Below are 20,364 nucleotides of genomic sequence, written 5' to 3'. Positions count from 1 at the left end.
CTGTTCGCACGAGGCGTTTCTTCTCCTCGGCTCCTCTCTCCTCTGGTCCCCTGCAATCTGTTCCTGTGCCTCCCGCCGTGGAGGCTATGCAGGTCGACCGGTCTCGCCTGACACCTCAAGAGAGGACACGACGCCGTATGGAGAACCTCTGCCTGTACTGTGCTAGTACCGAACACTTCCTGAGAGATTGTCCTATCCGTCCTCCCCGCCTGGAAAGACGTACGCTGACTCCGCACAAAGGTGAGACAGTCCTTGATGTCTACTCTGCTTCTCCACGTCTTACTGTGCCTGTGCGGATGTCTGCCTCTGCCTTCTCCTTCTCTACAGTGGCCTTCTTGGACTCTGGATCTGCAGGAAATTTTATTTTGGCCTCTCTCGTCAACAGGTTCAACATCCCGGTGACCAGTCTCGCCAGACCCCTCTACATCAATTGTGTAAATAATGAAAGATTGGACTGTTCCATACGTTTCCGCACGGAGCCCCTTCTTATGAGCATCGGATCTCATCATGAGAGGATTGAACTTTTGGTCCTCCCCAATTGCACCTCGGAAATTCTCCTTGGACTTCCCTGGCTTCAACTTCATTCCCCTACCCTGGATTGGTCCACTGGGGAGATCAAGAGTTGGGGGTCCTCTTGTTCCAAGAACTGTCTAAAACCGGTTCCCAGTAACCCTTGCCGTAACTCTGTGGTTCCTCCAGTAACCGGTCTCCCTAAGGCCTATATGGACTTCGCGGATGTTTTCTGCAAAAAACAAGCTGAGACTCTACCTCCTCACAGGCCTTATGATTGCCCTATCGACCTCCTCCCGGGCACTACTCCACCCCGGGGCAGAATTTATCCTCTCTCTGCCCCAGAGACTCTTGCCATGTCCGAATACGTCCAGGAGAATCTAAAAAAGGGCTTTATCCGTAAATCCTCCTCTCCTGCCGGAGCCGGATTTTTCTTTGTGTCCAAAAAAGATGGCTCCCTACGTCCTTGCATTGACTACCGCGGTCTTAATAAAATCACGGTTAAGAACCGCTACCCCTTACCCCTCATCTCTGAACTCTTTGATCGCCTCCAAGGTGCCCACATCTTCACTAAATTGGACTTAAGAGGCGCCTATAACCTCATCCGCATCAGAGAGGGGGACGAGTGGAAAACGGCATTTAACACCAGAGATGGACACTTTGAGTATCTGGTCATGCCCTTTGGACTGTGCAACGCCCCTGCCGTCTTCCAAGACTTTGTCAATGAAATTTTTCGTGATCTGTTATACTCCTGTGTTGTTGTATATCTGGACGATATCCTAATTTTTTCTGCCAATCTAGAAGAACACCGCCAGCATGTCCGTATGGTTCTTCAGAGACTTCGTGACAACCAACTCTATGCCAAAATTGAGAAATGTCTGTTTGAATGCCAATCTCTTCCTTTTCTAGGATATTTGGTCTCTGGCCAGGGACTACAGATGGATCCAGACAAACTCTCTGCCGTCTTAGATTGGCCACGCCCCTCCGGACTCCGTGCTATCCAACGCTTTTTGGGGTTCGCCAATTATTACAGGCAATTTATTCCACATTTTTCTACCATTGTGGCTCCTATCGTGGCTTTAACCAAAAAAAATGCTGATCCCAAGTCCTGGCCTCCTCAAGCAGAAGACGCCTTTAAACGACTCAAGTCTGCCTTTTCTTCGGCTCCCGTCCTCTCCAGACCTGACCCTTCCAAACCCTTCCTATTGGAGGTTGATGCCTCCTCAGTGGGAGCTGGAGCTGTTCTTCTACAAAAAAATTCTTCCGGGCATGCTGTCACTTGTGGTTTTTTCTCTAGGACCTTCTCTCCAGCGGAGAGGAACTACTCCATCGGGGATCGAGAGCTTCTAGCCATTAAATTAGCACTTGAGGAATGGAGGCATCTGCTGGAGGGATCAAGTTCTCCTGTTATTATCTACACCGACCACAAGAACCTCTCCTACCTCCAGTCTGCCCAACGGCTGAATCCTCGCCAGGCCCGGTGGTCTCTGTTCTTTGCCCGATTTAATTTTGAGATTCACTTTCGTCCTGCCGATAAGAACATTAGGGCCGATGCTCTCTCTCGTTCCTCGGATGCCTCAGAAGTTGAACTCTCTCCGCAACACATCATTCCACCTGACTGCCTGATCTCCACTTCTCCTGCCTCCATCAGGCAGACTCCTCCAGGAAAGACCTTTGTTTCTCCTCGCCAACACCTCGGAATCCTCAAATGGGGTCACTCCTCCCATCTCGCAGGTCATGCGGGTATCAAGAAATCTGTGCAACTCATCTCCCGCTTCTATTGGTGGCCGACTCTGGAGACGGATGTTGTGGATTTTGTGCGAGCCTGCACTATCTGTGCCCGGGATAAGACTCCTCGCCAGAAGCCCGCTGGTTTTCTTCATCCTCTGCCTGTCCCCGAACAGCCTTGGTCTCTGATTGGTATGGATTTTATTACTGATTTACCCCCTTCCCGTGGCAACACTGTTATTTGGGTGGTCGTTGATCGATTCTCCAAAATGGCACATTTCATCCCTCTTCCTGGTCTTCCTTCTGCGCCTCAGTTGGCTAAACAATTTTTTGTACACATTTTTCGTCTTCACGGGTTGCCTACGCAGATTGTCTCGGATAGAGGCGTCCAATTCGTGTCTAAATTCTGGAGGGCTCTCTGTAAACAACTCAAGATTAAATTAAATTTTTCTTCTGCATATCATCCCCAGTCCAATGGACAAGTAGAAAGGATTAACCAGATCTTGGGTGATTATTTGCGACATTTTGTTTCCTCCCGCCAGGATGACTGGGCAGATCTCCTCCCATGGGCCGAATTCTCGTATAACTTCAGGGTCTCTGAGTCTTCCTCCAAATCCCCATTTTTCGTGGTGTACGGCCGTCACCCTCTTCCCCCCCTCCCTACTCCCTTGCCCTCTGGTCTGCCCGCTGTGGATGAAATTTCTCGTGACCTTTCCATCATATGGAGAGAGACCCAAAATTCTCTCTTACAGGCTTCATCACGCATGAAGAAGTTCGCGGATAAGAAAAGAAGAGCTCCCCCCGTTTTTTCCCCTGGAGACAAGGTATGGCTCTCCGCTAAATATGTCCGCTTCCGTGTCCCTAGCTACAAGTTGGGACCACGCTATCTTGGTCCTTTCAAAATTTTGTGTCAAATTAATCCTGTCTCTTATAAACTTCTTCTTCCTCCCTCTCTTCGTATCCCTAATGCCTTTCACGTCTCTCTTCTCAAACCACTCATCCTCAACCGTTTTTCTCCCAAATCTGTTCCTCCCTCTCCTGTTTCCGGCTCCTCGGACATCTTCTCGGTCAAAGAAATTTTAGCTGCCAAAAAGGTCAGAGGGAGAAATTTTTTTTTAGTGGACTGGGAGGGTTGTGGTCCTGAAGAGAGATCCTGGGAACCTGAGGACAACATCCTAGACAAAAGTCTGCTCCTCAGGTTCTCAGGCTCTAAGAAGAGGGGGAGACCCAAGGGGGGGGTACTGTTACGCCGAGCGCTCCGGGTCCCCGCTCCTCCCCGGAGCGCTCGCTTCACTCTCCCCGCGGCAGCGCTCCGGTCACGTCCTCTGACCCGGGGCGCTGCGATTCCGCTGCCAGCCGGGATGCGATTCGCGATGCGGGTAGCGCCCGCTCGCGATGCGCACCCCGGCTCCCCTACCTGACTCGCTCTCCGTCTGTTCTGTCCCGGCGCGCGCGGCCCCGCTCCCTAGGGCGCGCGCGCGCCAGGTCTCTGCGATTTAAAGGGCCACTGCGCCGCTGATTGGCGCAGTGGTTCCAATTAGTGTGTTCACCTGTGCACTTCCCTATATCACCTCACTTCCCCTGCACTCCCTTGCCGGATCTTGTTGCCTTAGTGCCAGTGAAAGCGTTCCTTGTGTGTTCCTTGCCTGTGTTTCCAGACCTTCTGCCGTTGCCCCTGACTACGATCCTTGCTGCCTGCCCCGACCTTCTGCTACGTCCGACCTTGCTTTTGCCTACTCCCTTGTACCGCGCCTATCTTCAGCAGCCAGAGAGGTGAGCCGTTGCTAGTGGATACGACCTGGTCACTACCGCCGCAGCAAGACCATCCCGCTTTGCGGCGGGCTCTGGTGAAAACCAGTAGTGGCTTAGAACCGGTCCACTAGCACGGTCCACGCCAATCCCTCTCTGGCACAGAGGATCCACTACCTGCCAGCCGGCATCGTGACAACATCACTAGGTGTAAACAACATCTCTCCTTTGCTGTGTATGTGACTATGGAGCTGTTTGGTGATGTCGTCTATTATGGCCTTCATAGAAGCAACAGGAGATTGTTGCATCCATCTAGAACCCTCAGAACTACAGTGCTATGATGTCACTCACTTCCACAGGCCTTGCAGAGTGTAAACAACAACAACCCAGCTTTGTTGTGTATGTAACCATAGGGATTTGTGATGTCACCTAGAACCTTCACAGCAGCGACAGCTTTATGAGGAGCATCAGCACTGCTCTGCCTGAGCAGAACCATCACCGCCATAGGTTGTCAAATAACCCGGATTTAACCCACACAGGTAAGTCCAATGGGGTGCAGGCATGTCCTCTATGCTTACAGCTTCCCGTGGGTGTTGGTTTGATACCGTTTGGGGACAGCCAAGGAGGCATCTGCAGGCAACAAAGGTAGGTGTGTGCTTGTGTGTGTGTTTCCTATGCAGATCCTAAGCCCAGTGTCACATGCAAGTAGGAGGAGTAAGAAGGGTTCCTGGCAAATCCGGGTTATGGATTGCATTTAAAAAGGCCCCGTGGGAGTGCAATGGGCCCCTGTCTTGCTGCTTAGCAATAATGGTATGGGTTTAGGTTCTGCTGTGTGTACTGGTGGTTGACTGCCCCCCAGCCCAGAGTGTGCATGGAAAATTGTCTGGCAGCCTCCCTGACAGCAAGCAGTGATAGTGCCCATGAAGGGGACCTTGTTGGGCCCGCCCCTTTCACGGTTATCGCTTCTCGGCCTTTTGGCTAAGATCAAGTGTAGTATTTGCTTGCTTGATCTGGCTGGAAGGTGCCCGGGGTACCCGCTCCTTTTCCCTGGGGGATCGTTCCATCTTTTGGTGGGACTAAACCCCCTTGCTGACATCAGGGTAGCGGCTTAGTCCCCGGGCAACGAGGAGCGATCACCACCTACCTGCTTGCAGTAGGGGAGGTGTTTTGTTCTGTGATGGAGGAGGCTGGCAAGACAGAAGATCCTGCTGTAGGTGTACCTAGCTACGCCAGACTACGAAATGGAGTTCGTGTTACTCTTTTGGACCCTGAGAAGAAGGAGAGAGGCTTATTTTTCGTAGTGGAAGAGATTTTGTTCAAGCTCTTTGAGCTGAAGAAGGAACAGATATTATCCATGCTGGAATTTCCAAGAAGTGGTATCTATGACGTGGTTCTGGTTTCGGAGGAGGACTGTGGTATGTTCTGCAATAAAGCATTGCTGTGGAAGTCGCACCCTGTGTTGGGAGGGGTAGAGATTACTCCCCATTTTCCGACGCAGGAAAGACTTCTAACTGTAAGGATGTACAGTCCGTATATCCCAGAAGAGGAGATTGTTTTGTTCCTTTCCAGATTCTGTGAGGAGGTGAAGCCAAAAGGCAAGATATATAATCAATTCGGTCTTTGGACGACGAAGTGGAAATTTCAAGTAAAGTTTCAGAAAGCACCTGATGGAAGGCTAATGTATCCGCCTGGTCGTTTTAAGATTGGTACAGTTAATGGGGACCTGTTCTTTTCTGGCATGGACGACTTTTGTCGAAAGTGTAAGAAGTACGGGCATAGGAAAGATTTTTTCTGCGACATCTTGTGGTGCTATAAATGTCAAGGAGAAGGCCATGAACCAGAAGCATGTAAAGAAAAGAAAAAATGTCACCTATGTGGTGATGAGGGGCATCTGGTAGGCACGTGTCCTAAGAGGAAGAAGAAGAAGAAGGAGGGTATGAAAAGAAATAGAGAGGAGGAAATTGAGGTGAGTGAAGAACCGGAAGGGGAAGAAGCTCCAACTAGAAAAGTGGTGGAGGAGAAGAAAAGGAAAGAAAATGAAGAAGATGAATTTATACCGGTAAGGTATGGAGGCTCTCTTGATGTTGTTTTCGAGAGTGTGACAAATAAAGAGAAAAAGGCCTTTGACAAGGATTTGGGTAGTCTAAAAGAAAGATTGGGATACAAAATCAATGAAGCAAGGGATAAAGTTTATCGTTCGTTTCACGCAGATGTGGATAGATTTGTGGAAACATACAAAGTTCCGGCGTGGCTGGCGGTTCCAGCTAAAAGTGAGATGCAGAGAGGTGCAATAACTTGTGGTTTCCTAGAGTTCTTGATGGTTTTTGCATGGAGAAGAGGAATGACCTTTTGGTAATCCTCTTTGGTGAAATATTGCATGGTTAGTTTTGGTTAAATATTTTTTTATGTTTTAAATATGGTTTCTTTTATTGTTAAAAAAGATAAAGAAATAAAGAAAAACCGGTTTTCCTGATGATGAACAAAAAAAATCAAGCTCAAATAAGAACTTAGAGCTCTGATGGAGTTCTGAGGGTTAACTTAAAAAAATCTGTTCTTATCAGTTTAATATCTGATACGTCCCCTATCTGGGGACCATATATTAAATGGATTTTTGAGAACGGGGCCGATTTCGAAGCTTGCTTCCGTCGCCCTATGCATTGACCCGATATGGCAGTATCTTCGGGTACAGTGCACCACCCCCTTACAGGGTTAAAAAGAAAGATTCCTACTTTCATTGCTACCTGCTTGCTGGCTAGCCAGCTAGCCAGCCCTGTGGGCCTTGCTGCTGCAGCCAAAAAACAAAAGGTGGTGCTGCTGCTGCTGCTTCTGCTGCTTCTGCTTGTGTCTGGCCGCTGTTGGAGCGTCCAGGCACAGGACTTCTGCTGCTGCTGACTAAATGGCCTCCTTAATTGGATCATTTGAGTAGCCAGCACACCTGTGCAGGTAGGGCATGACATGATAGGCAGCTGCCTTGATAGCGGGTGGGTGCTGAATGTTCCTAATTGACAAAATAAGATTAATGCTTATGAAGAAATATAAAATCTCATCCCTTCCCCAATATCGCGCCACACCCCTACCCCTTAATTCCCTGGTTGAACTTGATGGACATATGTCTTTTTTCGACCGTACTAACTATGTAACTATGTAACATAACATGGGGGGGGGGGGGGGGGGGTCTCCTGGCTGTTCACACAGGTGTGTCATTGCTGTACATTGACCATGCATTGCTTCTGTGGTATTGCAAAGGCAAAGACAAATGCTTCCAGCCATCCATTGCACTAATGGATTGGTCATCAGCTGGCTGTCTATGTCCCGCATCAATATAGACCAAAGTACAGAGGGTTAGGCTATGCTATTGTGCACCTACCTGATGCATCAGAAGGTGCGAGGCCCTTGCTAAATTCTGTGCACAGACTTTGAGATCTATACTTTAGACTGTATCTAAACCTGCTCCAACATGGACTGACATTCTGGCCTACTTTCAGCCGATGCGACTTGTCTGTCGCTGAACAGTCGCTTTTTATGTATTCAGCACCTATGTATAATGTTGTAAAAATGCTCTAGAAGCTAAAGTCGCAGAAATGTCACACATATTTGGCCTGCAACTTTCTGTGCGACAAATTCAGACAGGAAAAATCAGTATAAATCCTTAGAAAATTATCCCCCAGTGTCTCCATCTGCTGGCGGTATTGAATAAGCATTGCTGCACTGATGGGGTATGCATTAGACGAAAAAAAAGAAGAAAAAGAAGAATAATACGCCCAGAAAAGAGGCGAAAAGGAGAAAAACGTAAAAAAACGTGAAAAAAAAGTAAGAGGAAGAGAAGGGAAAAAAAGGTGGAAATGGGTTTAAAAGTGATTTCGGCGGAGAAATATATATATATATATATATATATATATATATATATATATATATATATATATACGCGCACACACACACATATATATAAACGTATTCTCCGTTGAGATATTGCAGCCGCTGCTGTGTCCAGGCCCAGGAGCCTTAGCACTGTGCTGTGATGTCACTCAATACCACTGACATCACTAGGTGTAAACAACATCTCTCCTTTGCTGTGTATGTGACTATGGAGCTGTTTGGTGATGTCGTCTATTATGGCCTTCATAGAAGCAACAGGAGATTGTTGCATCCATCTAGAACCCTCAGAACTACAGTGCTATGATGTCACTCACTTCCACAGGCCTTGCAGAGTGTAAACAACAACAACCCAGCTTTGTTGTGTATGTAACCATAGGGATTTGTGATGTCACCTAGAACCTTCACAGCAGCGACAGCTTTATGAGGAGCATCAGCACTGCTCTGCCTGAGCAGAACCATCACCGCCATAGGTTGTCAAATAACCCGGATTTAACCCACACAGGTAAGTCCAATGGGGTGCAGGCATGTCCTCTATGCTTACAGCTTCCCGTGGGTGTTGGTTTGATACCGTTTGGGGACAGCCAAGGAGGCATCTGCAGGCAACAAAGGTAGGTGTGTGCTTGTGTGTGTGTTTCCTATGCAGATCCTAAGCCCAGTGTCACATGCAAGTAGGAGGAGTAAGAAGGGTTCCTGGCAAATCCGGGTTATGGATTGCATTTAAAAAGGCCCCGTGGGAGTGCAATGGGCCCCTGTCTTGCTGCTTAGCAATAATGGTATGGGTTTAGGTTCTGCTGTGTGTACTGGTGGTTGACTGCCCCCCAGCCCAGAGTGTGCATGGAAAATTGTCTGGCAGCCTCCCTGACAGCAAGCAGTGATAGTGCCCATGAAGGGGACCTTGTTGGGCCCGCCCCTTTCACGGTTATCGCTTCTCGGCCTTTTGGCTAAGATCAAGTGTAGTATCTGTTCTTATCAGTTTAATATCTGATACGTCCCCTATCTGGGGACCATATATTAAATGGATTTTTGAGAACGGGGGCCGATTTCGAAGCTTGCTTCCGTCGCCCTATGCATTGACCCGATATGGCAGTATCTTCGGGTACAGTGCACCACCCCCTTACAGGGTTAAAAAGAAAGATTCCTACTTTCATTGCTACCTGCTTGCTGGCTAGCCAGCTAGCCAGCCCTGTGGGCCTTGCTGCTGCAGCCAAAAAACAAAAGGTGGTGCTGCTGCTGCTGCTTCTGCTGCTTCTGCTTGTGTCTGGCCGCTGTTGGAGCGTCCAGGCACAGGACTTCTGCTGCTGCTGACTAAATGGCCTCCTTAATTGGATCATTTGAGTAGCCAGCACACCTGTGCAGGTAGGGCATGACATGATAGGCAGCTGCCTTGATAGCGGGTGGGTGCTGAATGTTCCTAATTGACAAAATAAGATTAATGCTTATGAAGAAATATAAAATCTCATCCCTTCCCCAATATCGCGCCACACCCCTACCCCTTAATTCCCTGGTTGAACTTGATGGACATATGTCTTTTTTCGACCGTACTAACTATGTAACTATGTAACATAACATGGGGGGGGGGGGTCTCCTGGCTGTTCACACAGGTGTGTCATTGCTGTACATTGACCATGCATTGCTTCTGTGGTATTGCAAAGGCAAAGACAAATGCTTCCAGCCATCCATTGCACTAATGGATTGGTCATCAGCTGGCTGTCTATGTCCCGCATCAATATAGACCAAAGTACAGAGGGTTAGGCTATGCTATTGTGCACCTACCTGATGCATCAGAAGGTGCGAGGCCCTTGCTAAATTCTGTGCACAGACTTTGAGATCTATACTTTAGACTGTATCTAAACCTGCTCCAACATGGACTGACATTCTGGCCTACTTTCAGCCGATGCGACTTGTCTGTCGCTGAACAGTCGCTTTTTATGTATTCAGCACCTATGTATAATGTTGTAAAAATGCTCTAGAAGCTAAAGTCGCAGAAATGTCACACATATTTGGCCTGCAACTTTCTGTGCGACAAATTCAGACAAGAAAAATCAGTATAAATCCTTAGAAAATTATCCCCCAGTGTCTCCATCTGCTGGCGGTATTGAATAAGCATTGCTGCACTGATGGGGTATGCATTAGACGAAAAAAAAGAAGAAAAAGAAGAATAATACGCCCAGAAAAGAGGCGAAAAGGAGAAAAACGTAAAAAAACGTGAAAAAAAAGTAAGAGGAAGAGAAGGGAAAAAAAGGTGGAAATGGGTTTAAAAGTGATTTCGGCGGAGAAATATATATATATATATATATATATATATATATATATATATATACGCGCACACACACACATATATATAAACGTATTCTCCGTTGAGATATTGCAGCCGCTGCTGTGTCCAGGCCCAGGAGCCTTAGCACTGTGCTGTGATGTCACTCAATACCACTGACATCACTAGGTGTAAACAACATCTCTCCTTTGCTGTGTATGTGACTATGGAGCTGTTTGGTGATGTCGTCTATTATGGCCTTCATAGAAGCAACAGGAGATTGTTGCATCCATCTAGAACCCTCAGAACTACAGTGCTATGATGTCACTCACTTCCACAGGCCTTGCAGAGTGTAAACAACAACAACCCAGCTTTGTTGTGTATGTAACCATAGGGATTTGTGATGTCACCTAGAACCTTCACAGCAGCGACAGCTTTATGAGGAGCATCAGCACTGCTCTGCCTGAGCAGAACCATCACCGCCATAGGTTGTCAAATAACCCGGATTTAACCCACACAGGTAAGTCCAATGGGGTGCAGGCATGTCCTCTATGCTTACAGCTTCCCGTGGGTGTTGGTTTGATACCGTTTGGGGACAGCCAAGGAGGCATCTGCAGGCAACAAAGGTAGGTGTGTGCTTGTGTGTGTGTTTCCTATGCAGATCCTAAGCCCAGTGTCACATGCAAGTAGGAGGAGTAAGAAGGGTTCCTGGCAAATCCGGGTTATGGATTGCATTTAAAAAGGCCCCGTGGGAGTGCAATGGGCCCCTGTCTTGCTGCTTAGCAATAATGGTATGGGTTTAGGTTCTGCTGTGTGTACTGGTGGTTGACTGCCCCCCAGCCCAGAGTGTGCATGGAAAATTGTCTGGCAGCCTCCCTGACAGCAAGCAGTGATAGTGCCCATGAAGGGGACCTTGTTGGGCCCGCCCCTTTCACGGTTATCGCTTCTCGGCCTTTTGGCTAAGATCAAGTGTAGTATCTGTTCTTATCAGTTTAATATCTGATACGTCCCCTATCTGGGGACCATATATTAAATGGATTTTTGAGAACGGGGGCCGATTTCGAAGCTTGCTTCCGTCGCCCTATGCATTGACCCGATATGGCAGTATCTTCGGGTACAGTGCACCACCCCCTTACAGGGTTAAAAAGAAAGATTCCTACTTTCATTGCTACCTGCTTGCTGGCTAGCCAGCTAGCCAGCCCTGTGGGCCTTGCTGCTGCAGCCAAAAAACAAAAGGTGGTGCTGCTGCTGCTGCTTCTGCTGCTTCTGCTTGTGTCTGGCCGCTGTTGGAGCGTCCAGGCACAGGACTTCTGCTGCTGCTGACTAAATGGCCTCCTTAATTGGATCATTTGAGTAGCCAGCACACCTGTGCAGGTAGGGCATGACATGATAGGCAGCTGCCTTGATAGCGGGTGGGTGCTGAATGTTCCTAATTGACAAAATAAGATTAATGCTTATGAAGAAATATAAAATCTCATCCCTTCCCCAATATCGCGCCACACCCCTACCCCTTAATTCCCTGGTTGAACTTGATGGACATATGTCTTTTTTCGACCGTACTAACTATGTAACTATGTAACATAACATGGGGGGGGGGGGGGTCTCCTGGCTGTTCACACAGGTGTGTCATTGCTGTACATTGACCATGCATTGCTTCTGTGGTATTGCAAAGGCAAAGACAAATGCTTCCAGCCATCCATTGCACTAATGGATTGGTCATCAGCTGGCTGTCTATGTCCCGCATCAATATAGACCAAAGTACAGAGGGTTAGGCTATGCTATTGTGCACCTACCTGATGCATCAGAAGGTGCGAGGCCCTTGCTAAATTCTGTGCACAGACTTTGAGATCTATACTTTAGACTGTATCTAAACCTGCTCCAACATGGACTGACATTCTGGCCTACTTTCAGCCGATGCGACTTGTCTGTCGCTGAACAGTCGCTTTTTATGTATTCAGCACCTATGTATAATGTTGTAAAAATGCTCTAGAAGCTAAAGTCGCAGAAATGTCACACATATTTGGCCTGCAACTTTCTGTGCGACAAATTCAGACAGGAAAAATCAGTATAAATCCTTAGAAAATTATCCCCCAGTGTCTCCATCTGCTGGCGGTATTGAATAAGCATTGCTGCACTGATGGGGTATGCATTAGACGAAAAAAAAGAAGAAAAAGAAGAATAATACGCCCAGAAAAGAGGCGAAAAGGAGAAAAACGTAAAAAAACGTGAAAAAAAAGTAAGAGGAAGAGAAGGGAAAAAAAGGTGGAAATGGGTTTAAAAGTGATTTCGGCGGAGAAATATATATATATATATATATATATATATATATATATATATATATATACGCGCACACACACACATATATATAAACGTATTCTCCGTTGAGATATTGCAGCCGCTGCTGTGTCCAGGCCCAGGAGCCTTAGCACTGTGCTGTGATGTCACTCAATACCACTGACATCACTAGGTGTAAACAACATCTCTCCTTTGCTGTGTATGTGACTATGGAGCTGTTTGGTGATGTCGTCTATTATGGCCTTCATAGAAGCAACAGGAGATTGTTGCATCCATCTAGAACCCTCAGAACTACAGTGCTATGATGTCACTCACTTCCACAGGCCTTGCAGAGTGTAAACAACAACAACCCAGCTTTGTTGTGTATGTAACCATAGGGATTTGTGATGTCACCTAGAACCTTCACAGCAGCGACAGCTTTATGAGGAGCATCAGCACTGCTCTGCCTGAGCAGAACCATCACCGCCATAGGTTGTCAAATAACCCGGATTTAACCCACACAGGTAAGTCCAATGGGGTGCAGGCATGTCCTCTATGCTTACAGCTTCCCGTGGGTGTTGGTTTGATACCGTTTGGGGACAGCCAAGGAGGCATCTGCAGGCAACAAAGGTAGGTGTGTGCTTGTGTGTGTGTTTCCTATGAAGATCCTAAGCCCAGTGTCACATGCAAGTAGGAGGAGTAAGAAGGGTTCCTGGCAAATCCGGGTTATGGATTGCATTTAAAAAGGCCCCGTGGGAGTGCAATGGGCCCCTGTCTTGCTGCTTAGCAATAATGGTATGGGTTTAGGTTCTGCTGTGTGTACTGGTGGTTGACTGCCCCCCAGCCCAGAGTGTGCATGGAAAATTGTCTGGCAGCCTCCCTGACAGCAAGCAGTGATAGTGCCCATGAAGGGGACCTTGTTGGGCCCGCCCCTTTCACGGTTATCGCTTCTCGGCCTTTTGGCTAAGATCAAGTGTAGTATCTGTTCTTATCAGTTTAATATCTGATACGTCCCCTATCTGGGGACCATATATTAAATGGATTTTTGAGAACGGGGGCCGATTTCGAAGCTTGCTTCCGTCGCCCTATGCATTGACCCGATATGGCAGTATCTTCGGGTACAGTGCACCACCCCCTTACAGGGTTAAAAAGAAAGATTCCTACTTTCATTGCTACCTGCTTGCTGGCTAGCCAGCTAGCCAGCCCTGTGGGCCTTGCTGCTGCAGCCAAAAAACAAAAGGTGGTGCTGCTGCTGCTGCTTCTGCTGCTTCTGCTTGTGTCTGGCCGCTGTTGGAGCGTCCAGGCACAGGACTTCTGCTGCTGCTGACTAAATGGCCTCCTTAATTGGATCATTTGAGTAGCCAGCACACCTGTGCAGGTAGGGCATGACATGATAGGCAGCTGCCTTGATAGCGGGTGGGTGCTGAATGTTCCTAATTGACAAAATAAGATTAATGCTTATGAAGAAATATAAAATCTCATCCCTTCCCCAATATCGCGCCACACCCCTACCCCTTAATTCCCTGGTTGAACTTGATGGACATATGTCTTTTTTCGACCGTACTAACTATGTAACTATGTAACATAACATGGGGGGGGGGGGGGGGGTCTCCTGGCTGTTCACACAGGTGTGTCATTGCTGTACATTGACCATGCATTGCTTCTGTGGTATTGCAAAGGCAAAGACAAATGCTTCCAGCCATCCATTGCACTAATGGATTGGTCATCAGCTGGCTGTCTATGTCCCGCATCAATATAGACCAAAGTACAGAGGGTTAGGCTATGCTATTGTGCACCTACCTGATGCATCAGAAGGTGCGAGGCCCTTGCTAAATTCTGTGCACAGACTTTGAGATCTATACTTTAGACTGTATCTAAACCTGCTCCAACATGGACTGACATTCTGGCCTACTTTCAGCCGATGCGACTTGTCTGTCGCTGAACAGTCGCTTTTTATGTATTCAGCACCTATGTATAATGTTGTAAAAATGCTCTAGAAGCTAAAGTCGCAGAAATGTCACACATATTTGGCCTGCAACTTTCTGTGCGACAAATTCAGACAGGAAAAATCAGTATAAATCCTTAGAAAATTATCCCCCAGTGTCTCCATCTGCTGGCGGTATTGAATAAGCATTGCTGCACTGATGGGGTATGCATTAGACGAAAAAAAAGAAGAAAAAGAAGAATAATACGCCCAGAAAAGAGGCGAAAAGGAGAAAAACGTAAAAAAACGTGAAAAAAAAGTAAGAGGAAGAGAAGGGAAAAAAAGGTGGAAATGGGTTTAAAAGTGATTTCGGCGGAGAAATATATATATATATATATATATATATATATATATATATATATATATATACGCGCACACACACACATATATATAAACGTATTCTCCGTTGAGATATTGCAGCCGCTGCTGTGTCCAGGCCCAGGAGCCTTAGCACTGTGCTGTGATGTCACTCAATACCACTGACATCACTAGGTGTAAACAACATCTCTCCTTTGCTGTGTATGTGACTATGGAGCTGTTTGGTGATGTCGTCTATTATGGCCTTCATAGAAGCAACAGGAGATTGTTGCATCCATCTAGAACCCTCAGAACTACAGTGCTATGATGTCACTCACTTCCACAGGCCTTGCAGAGTGTAAACAACAACAACCCAGCTTTGTTGTGTATGTAACCATAGGGATTTGTGATGTCACCTAGAACCTTCACAGCAGCGACAGCTTTATGAGGAGCATCAGCACTGCTCTGCCTGAGCAGAACCATCACCGCCATAGGTTGTCAAATAACCCGGATTTAACCCACACAGGTAAGTCCAATGGGGTGCAGGCATGTCCTCTATGCTTACAGCTTCCCGTGGGTGTTGGTTTGATACCGTTTGGGGACAGCCAAGGAGGCATCTGCAGGCAACAAAGGTAGGTGTGTGCTTGTGTGTGTGTTTCCTATGCAGATCCTAAGCCCAGTGTCACATGCAAGTAGGAGGAGTAAGAAGGGTTCCTGGCAAATCCGGGTTATGGATTGCATTTAAAAAGGCCCCGTGGGAGTGCAATGGGCCCCTGTCTTGCTGCTTAGCAATAATGGTATGGGTTTAGGTTCTGCTGTGTGTACTGGTGGTTGACTGCCCCCCAGCCCAGAGTGTGCATGGAAAATTGTCTGGCAGCCTCCCTGACAGCAAGCAGTGATAGTGCCCATGAAGGGGACCTTGTTGGGCCCGCCCCTTTCACGGTTATCGCTTCTCGGCCTTTTGGCTAAGATCAAGTGTAGTATCTGTTCTTATCAGTTTAATATCTGATACGTCCCCTATCTGGGGACCATATATTAAATGGATTTTTGAGAACGGGGGCCGATTTCGAAGCTTGCTTCCGTCGCCCTATGCATTGACCCGATATGGCAGTATCTTCGGGTACAGTGCACCACCCCCTTACAGGGTTAAAAAGAAAGATTCCTACTTTCATTGCTACCTGCTTGCTGGCTAGCCAGCTAGCCAGCCCTGTGGGCCTTGCTGCTGCAGCCAAAAAACAAAAGGTGGTGCTGCTGCTGCTGCTTCTGCTGCTTCTGCTTGTGTCTGGCCGCTGTTGGAGCGTCCAGGCACAGGACTTCTGCTGCTGCTGACTAAATGGCCTCCTTAATTGGATCATTTGAGTAGCCAGCACACCTGTGCAGGTAGGGCATGACATGATAGGCAGCTGCCTTGATAGCGGGTGGGTGCTGAATGTTCCTAATTGACAAAATAAGATTAATGCTTATGAAGAAATATAAAATCTCATCCCTTCCCCAATATCGCGCCACACCCCTACCCCTTAATTCCCTGGTTGAACTTGATGGACATATGTCTTTTTTCGACCGTACTAACTATGTAACTATGTAACATAACATGGGGGGGGGGGGGGGGGTCTCCTGGCTGTTCACACAGGTGTGTCATTGCTGTACATTGACCATGCATTGCTTCTGTGGTATTGCAAAGGCAAAGACAAATGCTTCCAGCCATCCATTGCACTAATGGATTGGTCATCAGCTGGCTGTCTATGTCCCGCATCAATATAGACCAAAGTACAGAGGGTTAGGCTATGCTATTGTGCACCTACCTGATGCATCAGAAGGTGCGAGGCCCTTGCTAAATTCTGTGCACAGACTTTGAGATCTATACTTTAGACTGTATCTAAACCTGCTCCAACATGGACTGACATTCTGGCCTACTTTCAGCCGATGCGACTTGTCTGTCGCTGAACAGTCGCTTTTTATGTATTCAGCACCTATGTATAATGTTGTAAAAATGCTCTAGAAGCTAAAGTCGCAGAAATGTCACACATATTTGGCCTGCAACTTTCTGTGCGACAAATTCAGACAGGAAAAATCAGTATAAATCCTTAGAAAATTATCCCCCAGTGTCTCCATCTGCTGGCGGTATTGAATAAGCATTGCTGCACTGATGGGGTATGCATTAGACGAAAAAAAAGAAGAAAAAGAAGAATAATACGCCCAGAAAAGAGGCGAAAAGGAGAAAAACGTAAAAAAACGTGAAAAAAAAGTAAGAGGAAGAGAAGGGAAAAAAAGGTGGAAATGGGTTTAAAAGTGATTTCGGCGGAGAAATATATATATATATATATATATATATATATATATATATATATATATATATACGCGCACACACACACATATATATAAACGTATTCTCCGTTGAGATATTGCAGCCGCTGCTGTGTCCAGGCCCAGGAGCCTTAGCACTGTGCTGTGATGTCACTCAATACCACTGACATCACTAGGTGTAAACAACATCTCTCCTTTGCTGTGTATGTGACTATGGAGCTGTTTGGTGATGTCGTCTATTATGGCCTTCATAGAAGCAACAGGAGATTGTTGCATCCATCTAGAACCCTCAGAACTACAGTGCTATGATGTCACTCACTTCCACAGGCCTTGCAGAGTGTAAACAACAACAACCCAGCTTTGTTGTGTATGTAACCATAGGGATTTGTGATGTCACCTAGAACCTTCACAGCAGCGACAGCTTTATGAGGAGCATCAGCACTGCTCTGCCTGAGCAGAACCATCACCGCCATAGGTTGTCAAATAACCCGGATTTAACCCACACAGGTAAGTCCAATGGGGTGCAGGCATGTCCTCTATGCTTACAGCTTCCCGTGGGTGTTGGTTTGATACCGTTTGGGGACAGCCAAGGAGGCATCTGCAGGCAACAAAGGTAGGTGTGTGCTTGTGTGTGTGTTTCCTATGCAGATCCTAAGCCCAGTGTCACATGCAAGTAGGAGGAGTAAGAAGGGTTCCTGGCAAATCCGGGTTATGGATTGCATTTAAAAAGGCCCCGTGGGAGTGCAATGGGCCCCTGTCTTGCTGCTTAGCAATAATGGTATGGGTTTAGGTTCTGCTGTGTGTACTGGTGGTTGACTGCCCCCCAGCCCAGAGTGTGCATGGAAAATTGTCTGGCAGCCTCCCTGACAGCAAGCAGTGATAGTGCCCATGAAGGGGACCTTGTTGGGCCCGCCCCTTTCACGGTTATCGCTTCTCGGCCTTTTGGCTAAGATCAAGTGTAGTATCTGTTCTTATCAGTTTAATATCTGATACGTCCCCTATCTGGGGACCATATATTAAATGGATTTTTGAGAACGGGGGCCGATTTCGAAGCTTGCTTCCGTCGCCCTATGCATTGACCCGATATGGCAGTATCTTCGGGTACAGTGCACCACCCCCTTACAGGGTTAAAAAGAAAGATTCCTACTTTCATTGCTACCTGCTTGCTGGCTAGCCAGCTAGCCAGCCCTGTGGGCCTTGCTGCTGCAGCCAAAAAACAAAAGGTGGTGCTGCTGCTGCTGCTTCTGCTGCTTCTGCTTGTGTCTGGCCGCTGTTGGAGCGTCCAGGCACAGGACTTCTGCTGCTGCTGACTAAATGGCCTCCTTAATTGGATCATTTGAGTAGCCAGCACACCTGTGCAGGTAGGGCATGACATGATAGGCAGCTGCCTTGATAGCGGGTGGGTGCTGAATGTTCCTAATTGACAAAATAAGATTAATGCTTATGAAGAAATATAAAATCTCATCCCTTCCCCAATATCGCGCCACACCCCTACCCCTTAATTCCCTGGTTGAACTTGATGGACATATGTCTTTTTTCGACCGTACTAACTATGTAACTATGTAACATAACATGGGGGGGGGGGGGGGGGGTCTCCTGGCTGTTCACACAGGTGTGTCATTGCTGTACATTGACCATGCATTGCTTCTGTGGTATTGCAAAGGCAAAGACAAATGCTTCCAGCCATCCATTGCACTAATGGATTGGTCATCAGCTGGCTGTCTATGTCCCGCATCAATATAGACCAAAGTACAGAGGGTTAGGCTATGCTATTGTGCACCTACCTGATGCATCAGAAGGTGCGAGGCCCTTGCTAAATTCTGTGCACAGACTTTGAGATCTATACTTTAGACTGTATCTAAACCTGCTCCAACATGGACTGACATTCTGGCCTACTTTCAGCCGATGCGACTTGTCTGTCGCTGAACAGTCGCTTTTTATGTATTCAGCACCTATGTATAATGTTGTAAAAATGCTCTAGAAGCTAAAGTCGCAGAAATGTCACACATATTTGGCCTGCAACTTTCTGTGCGACAAATTCAGACAGGAAAAATCAGTATAAATCCTTAGAAAATTATCCCCCAGTGTCTCCATCTGCTGGCGGTATTGAATAAGCATTGCTGCACTGATGGGGTATGCATTAGACGAAAAAAAAGAAGAAAAAGAAGAATAATACGCCCAGAAAAGAGGCGAAAAGGAGAAAAACGTAAAAAAACGTGAAAAAAAAGTAAGAGGAAGAGAAGGGAAAAAAAGGTGGAAATGGGTTTAAAAGTGATTTCGGCGGAGAAATATATATATATATATATATATATATATATAATATATATATATATACGCGCACACACACACATATATATAAACGTATTCTCCGTTGAGATATTGCAGCCGCTGCTGTGTCCAGGCCCAGGAGCCTTAGCACTGTGCTGTGATGTCACTCAATACCACTGACATCACTAGGTGTAAACAACATCTCTCCTTTGCTGTGTATGTGACTATGGAGCTGTTTGGTGATGTCGTCTATTATGGCCTTCATAGAAGCAACAGGAGATTGTTGCATCCATCTAGAACCCTCAGAACTACAGTGCTATGATGTCACTCACTTCCACAGGCCTTGCAGAGTGTAAACAACAACAACCCAGCTTTGTTGTGTATGTAACCATAGGGATTTGTGATGTCACCTAGAACCTTCACAGCAGCGACAGCTTTATGAGGAGCATCAGCACTGCTCTGCCTGAGCAGAACCATCACCGCCATAGGTTGTCAAATAACCCGGATTTAACCCACACAGGTAAGTCCAATGGGGTGCAGGCATGTCCTCTATGCTTACAGCTTCCCGTGGGTGTTGGTTTGATACCGTTTGGGGACAGCCAAGGAGGCATCTGCAGGCAACAAAGGTAGGTGTGTGCTTGTGTGTGTGTTTCCTATGCAGATCCTAAGCCCAGTGTCACATGCAAGTAGGAGGAGTAAGAAGGGTTCCTGGCAAATCCGGGTTATGGATTGCATTTAAAAAGGCCCCGTGGGAGTGCAATGGGCCCCTGTCTTGCTGCTTAGCAATAATGGTATGGGTTTAGGTTCTGCTGTGTGTACTGGTGGTTGACTGCCCCCCAGCCCAGAGTGTGCATGGAAAATTGTCTGGCAGCCTCCCTGACAGCAAGCAGTGATAGTGCCCATGAAGGGGACCTTGTTGGGCCCGCCCCTTTCACGGTTATCGCTTCTCGGCCTTTTGGCTAAGATCAAGTGTAGTATCTGTTCTTATCAGTTTAATATCTGATACGTCCCCTATCTGGGGACCATATATTAAATGGATTTTTGAGAACGGGGGCCGATTTCGAAGCTTGCTTCCGTCGCCCTATGCATTGACCCGATATGGCAGTATCTTCGGGTACAG

The 20,364-nt window shown here is 47.1% G+C and overlaps 5 non-coding genes and 3 pseudogenes across 5 annotated transcripts; all 8 read left to right on the top strand.

Annotated features, from left to right (window-relative positions):
- The first annotated feature begins 4,945 nt into the window (after nucleotides 1-4,945).
- LOC130351376 (U2 spliceosomal RNA) lies at nucleotides 4,946-5,056 on the top strand (annotated as a pseudogene).
- Nucleotides 5,057-6,505: 1,449 nt separating this feature from the next.
- Nucleotides 6,506-6,686, top strand: LOC130351431 (U2 spliceosomal RNA; annotated as a pseudogene).
- Nucleotides 6,687-8,784: 2,098 nt separating this feature from the next.
- Nucleotides 8,785-8,975, top strand: LOC130351380 (U2 spliceosomal RNA). The gene has a single exon (XR_008888096.1). It is a non-coding gene; the product is annotated as a U2 spliceosomal RNA (small nuclear RNA).
- A 2,081-nt stretch (nucleotides 8,976-11,056) lies between these two features.
- LOC130351379 (U2 spliceosomal RNA) lies at nucleotides 11,057-11,247 on the top strand. Its single transcript, XR_008888095.1, has one exon. It is a non-coding gene; the product is annotated as a U2 spliceosomal RNA (small nuclear RNA).
- A 2,087-nt stretch (nucleotides 11,248-13,334) lies between these two features.
- Nucleotides 13,335-13,525, top strand: LOC130351426 (U2 spliceosomal RNA). Its single transcript, XR_008888138.1, has one exon. It is a non-coding gene; the product is annotated as a U2 spliceosomal RNA (small nuclear RNA).
- A 2,092-nt stretch (nucleotides 13,526-15,617) lies between these two features.
- On the top strand, nucleotides 15,618-15,808 carry LOC130351414 (U2 spliceosomal RNA). The gene has a single exon (XR_008888127.1). It is a non-coding gene; the product is annotated as a U2 spliceosomal RNA (small nuclear RNA).
- A 2,094-nt stretch (nucleotides 15,809-17,902) lies between these two features.
- Nucleotides 17,903-18,093, top strand: LOC130351402 (U2 spliceosomal RNA). Its single transcript, XR_008888116.1, has one exon. It is a non-coding gene; the product is annotated as a U2 spliceosomal RNA (small nuclear RNA).
- A 2,090-nt stretch (nucleotides 18,094-20,183) lies between these two features.
- LOC130351429 (U2 spliceosomal RNA) lies at nucleotides 20,184-20,364 on the top strand (annotated as a pseudogene; the record flags this gene model as incomplete).

The sequence above is a fragment of the Hyla sarda genome, unplaced genomic scaffold (genome assembly GCF_029499605.1).
Source record: "Hyla sarda isolate aHylSar1 unplaced genomic scaffold, aHylSar1.hap1 scaffold_973, whole genome shotgun sequence".
NCBI classification, from domain to species: Eukaryota; Metazoa; Chordata; class Amphibia; order Anura; family Hylidae; genus Hyla; species Hyla sarda.
This window is presented reverse-complemented; position numbering and strand designations above follow the sequence as displayed.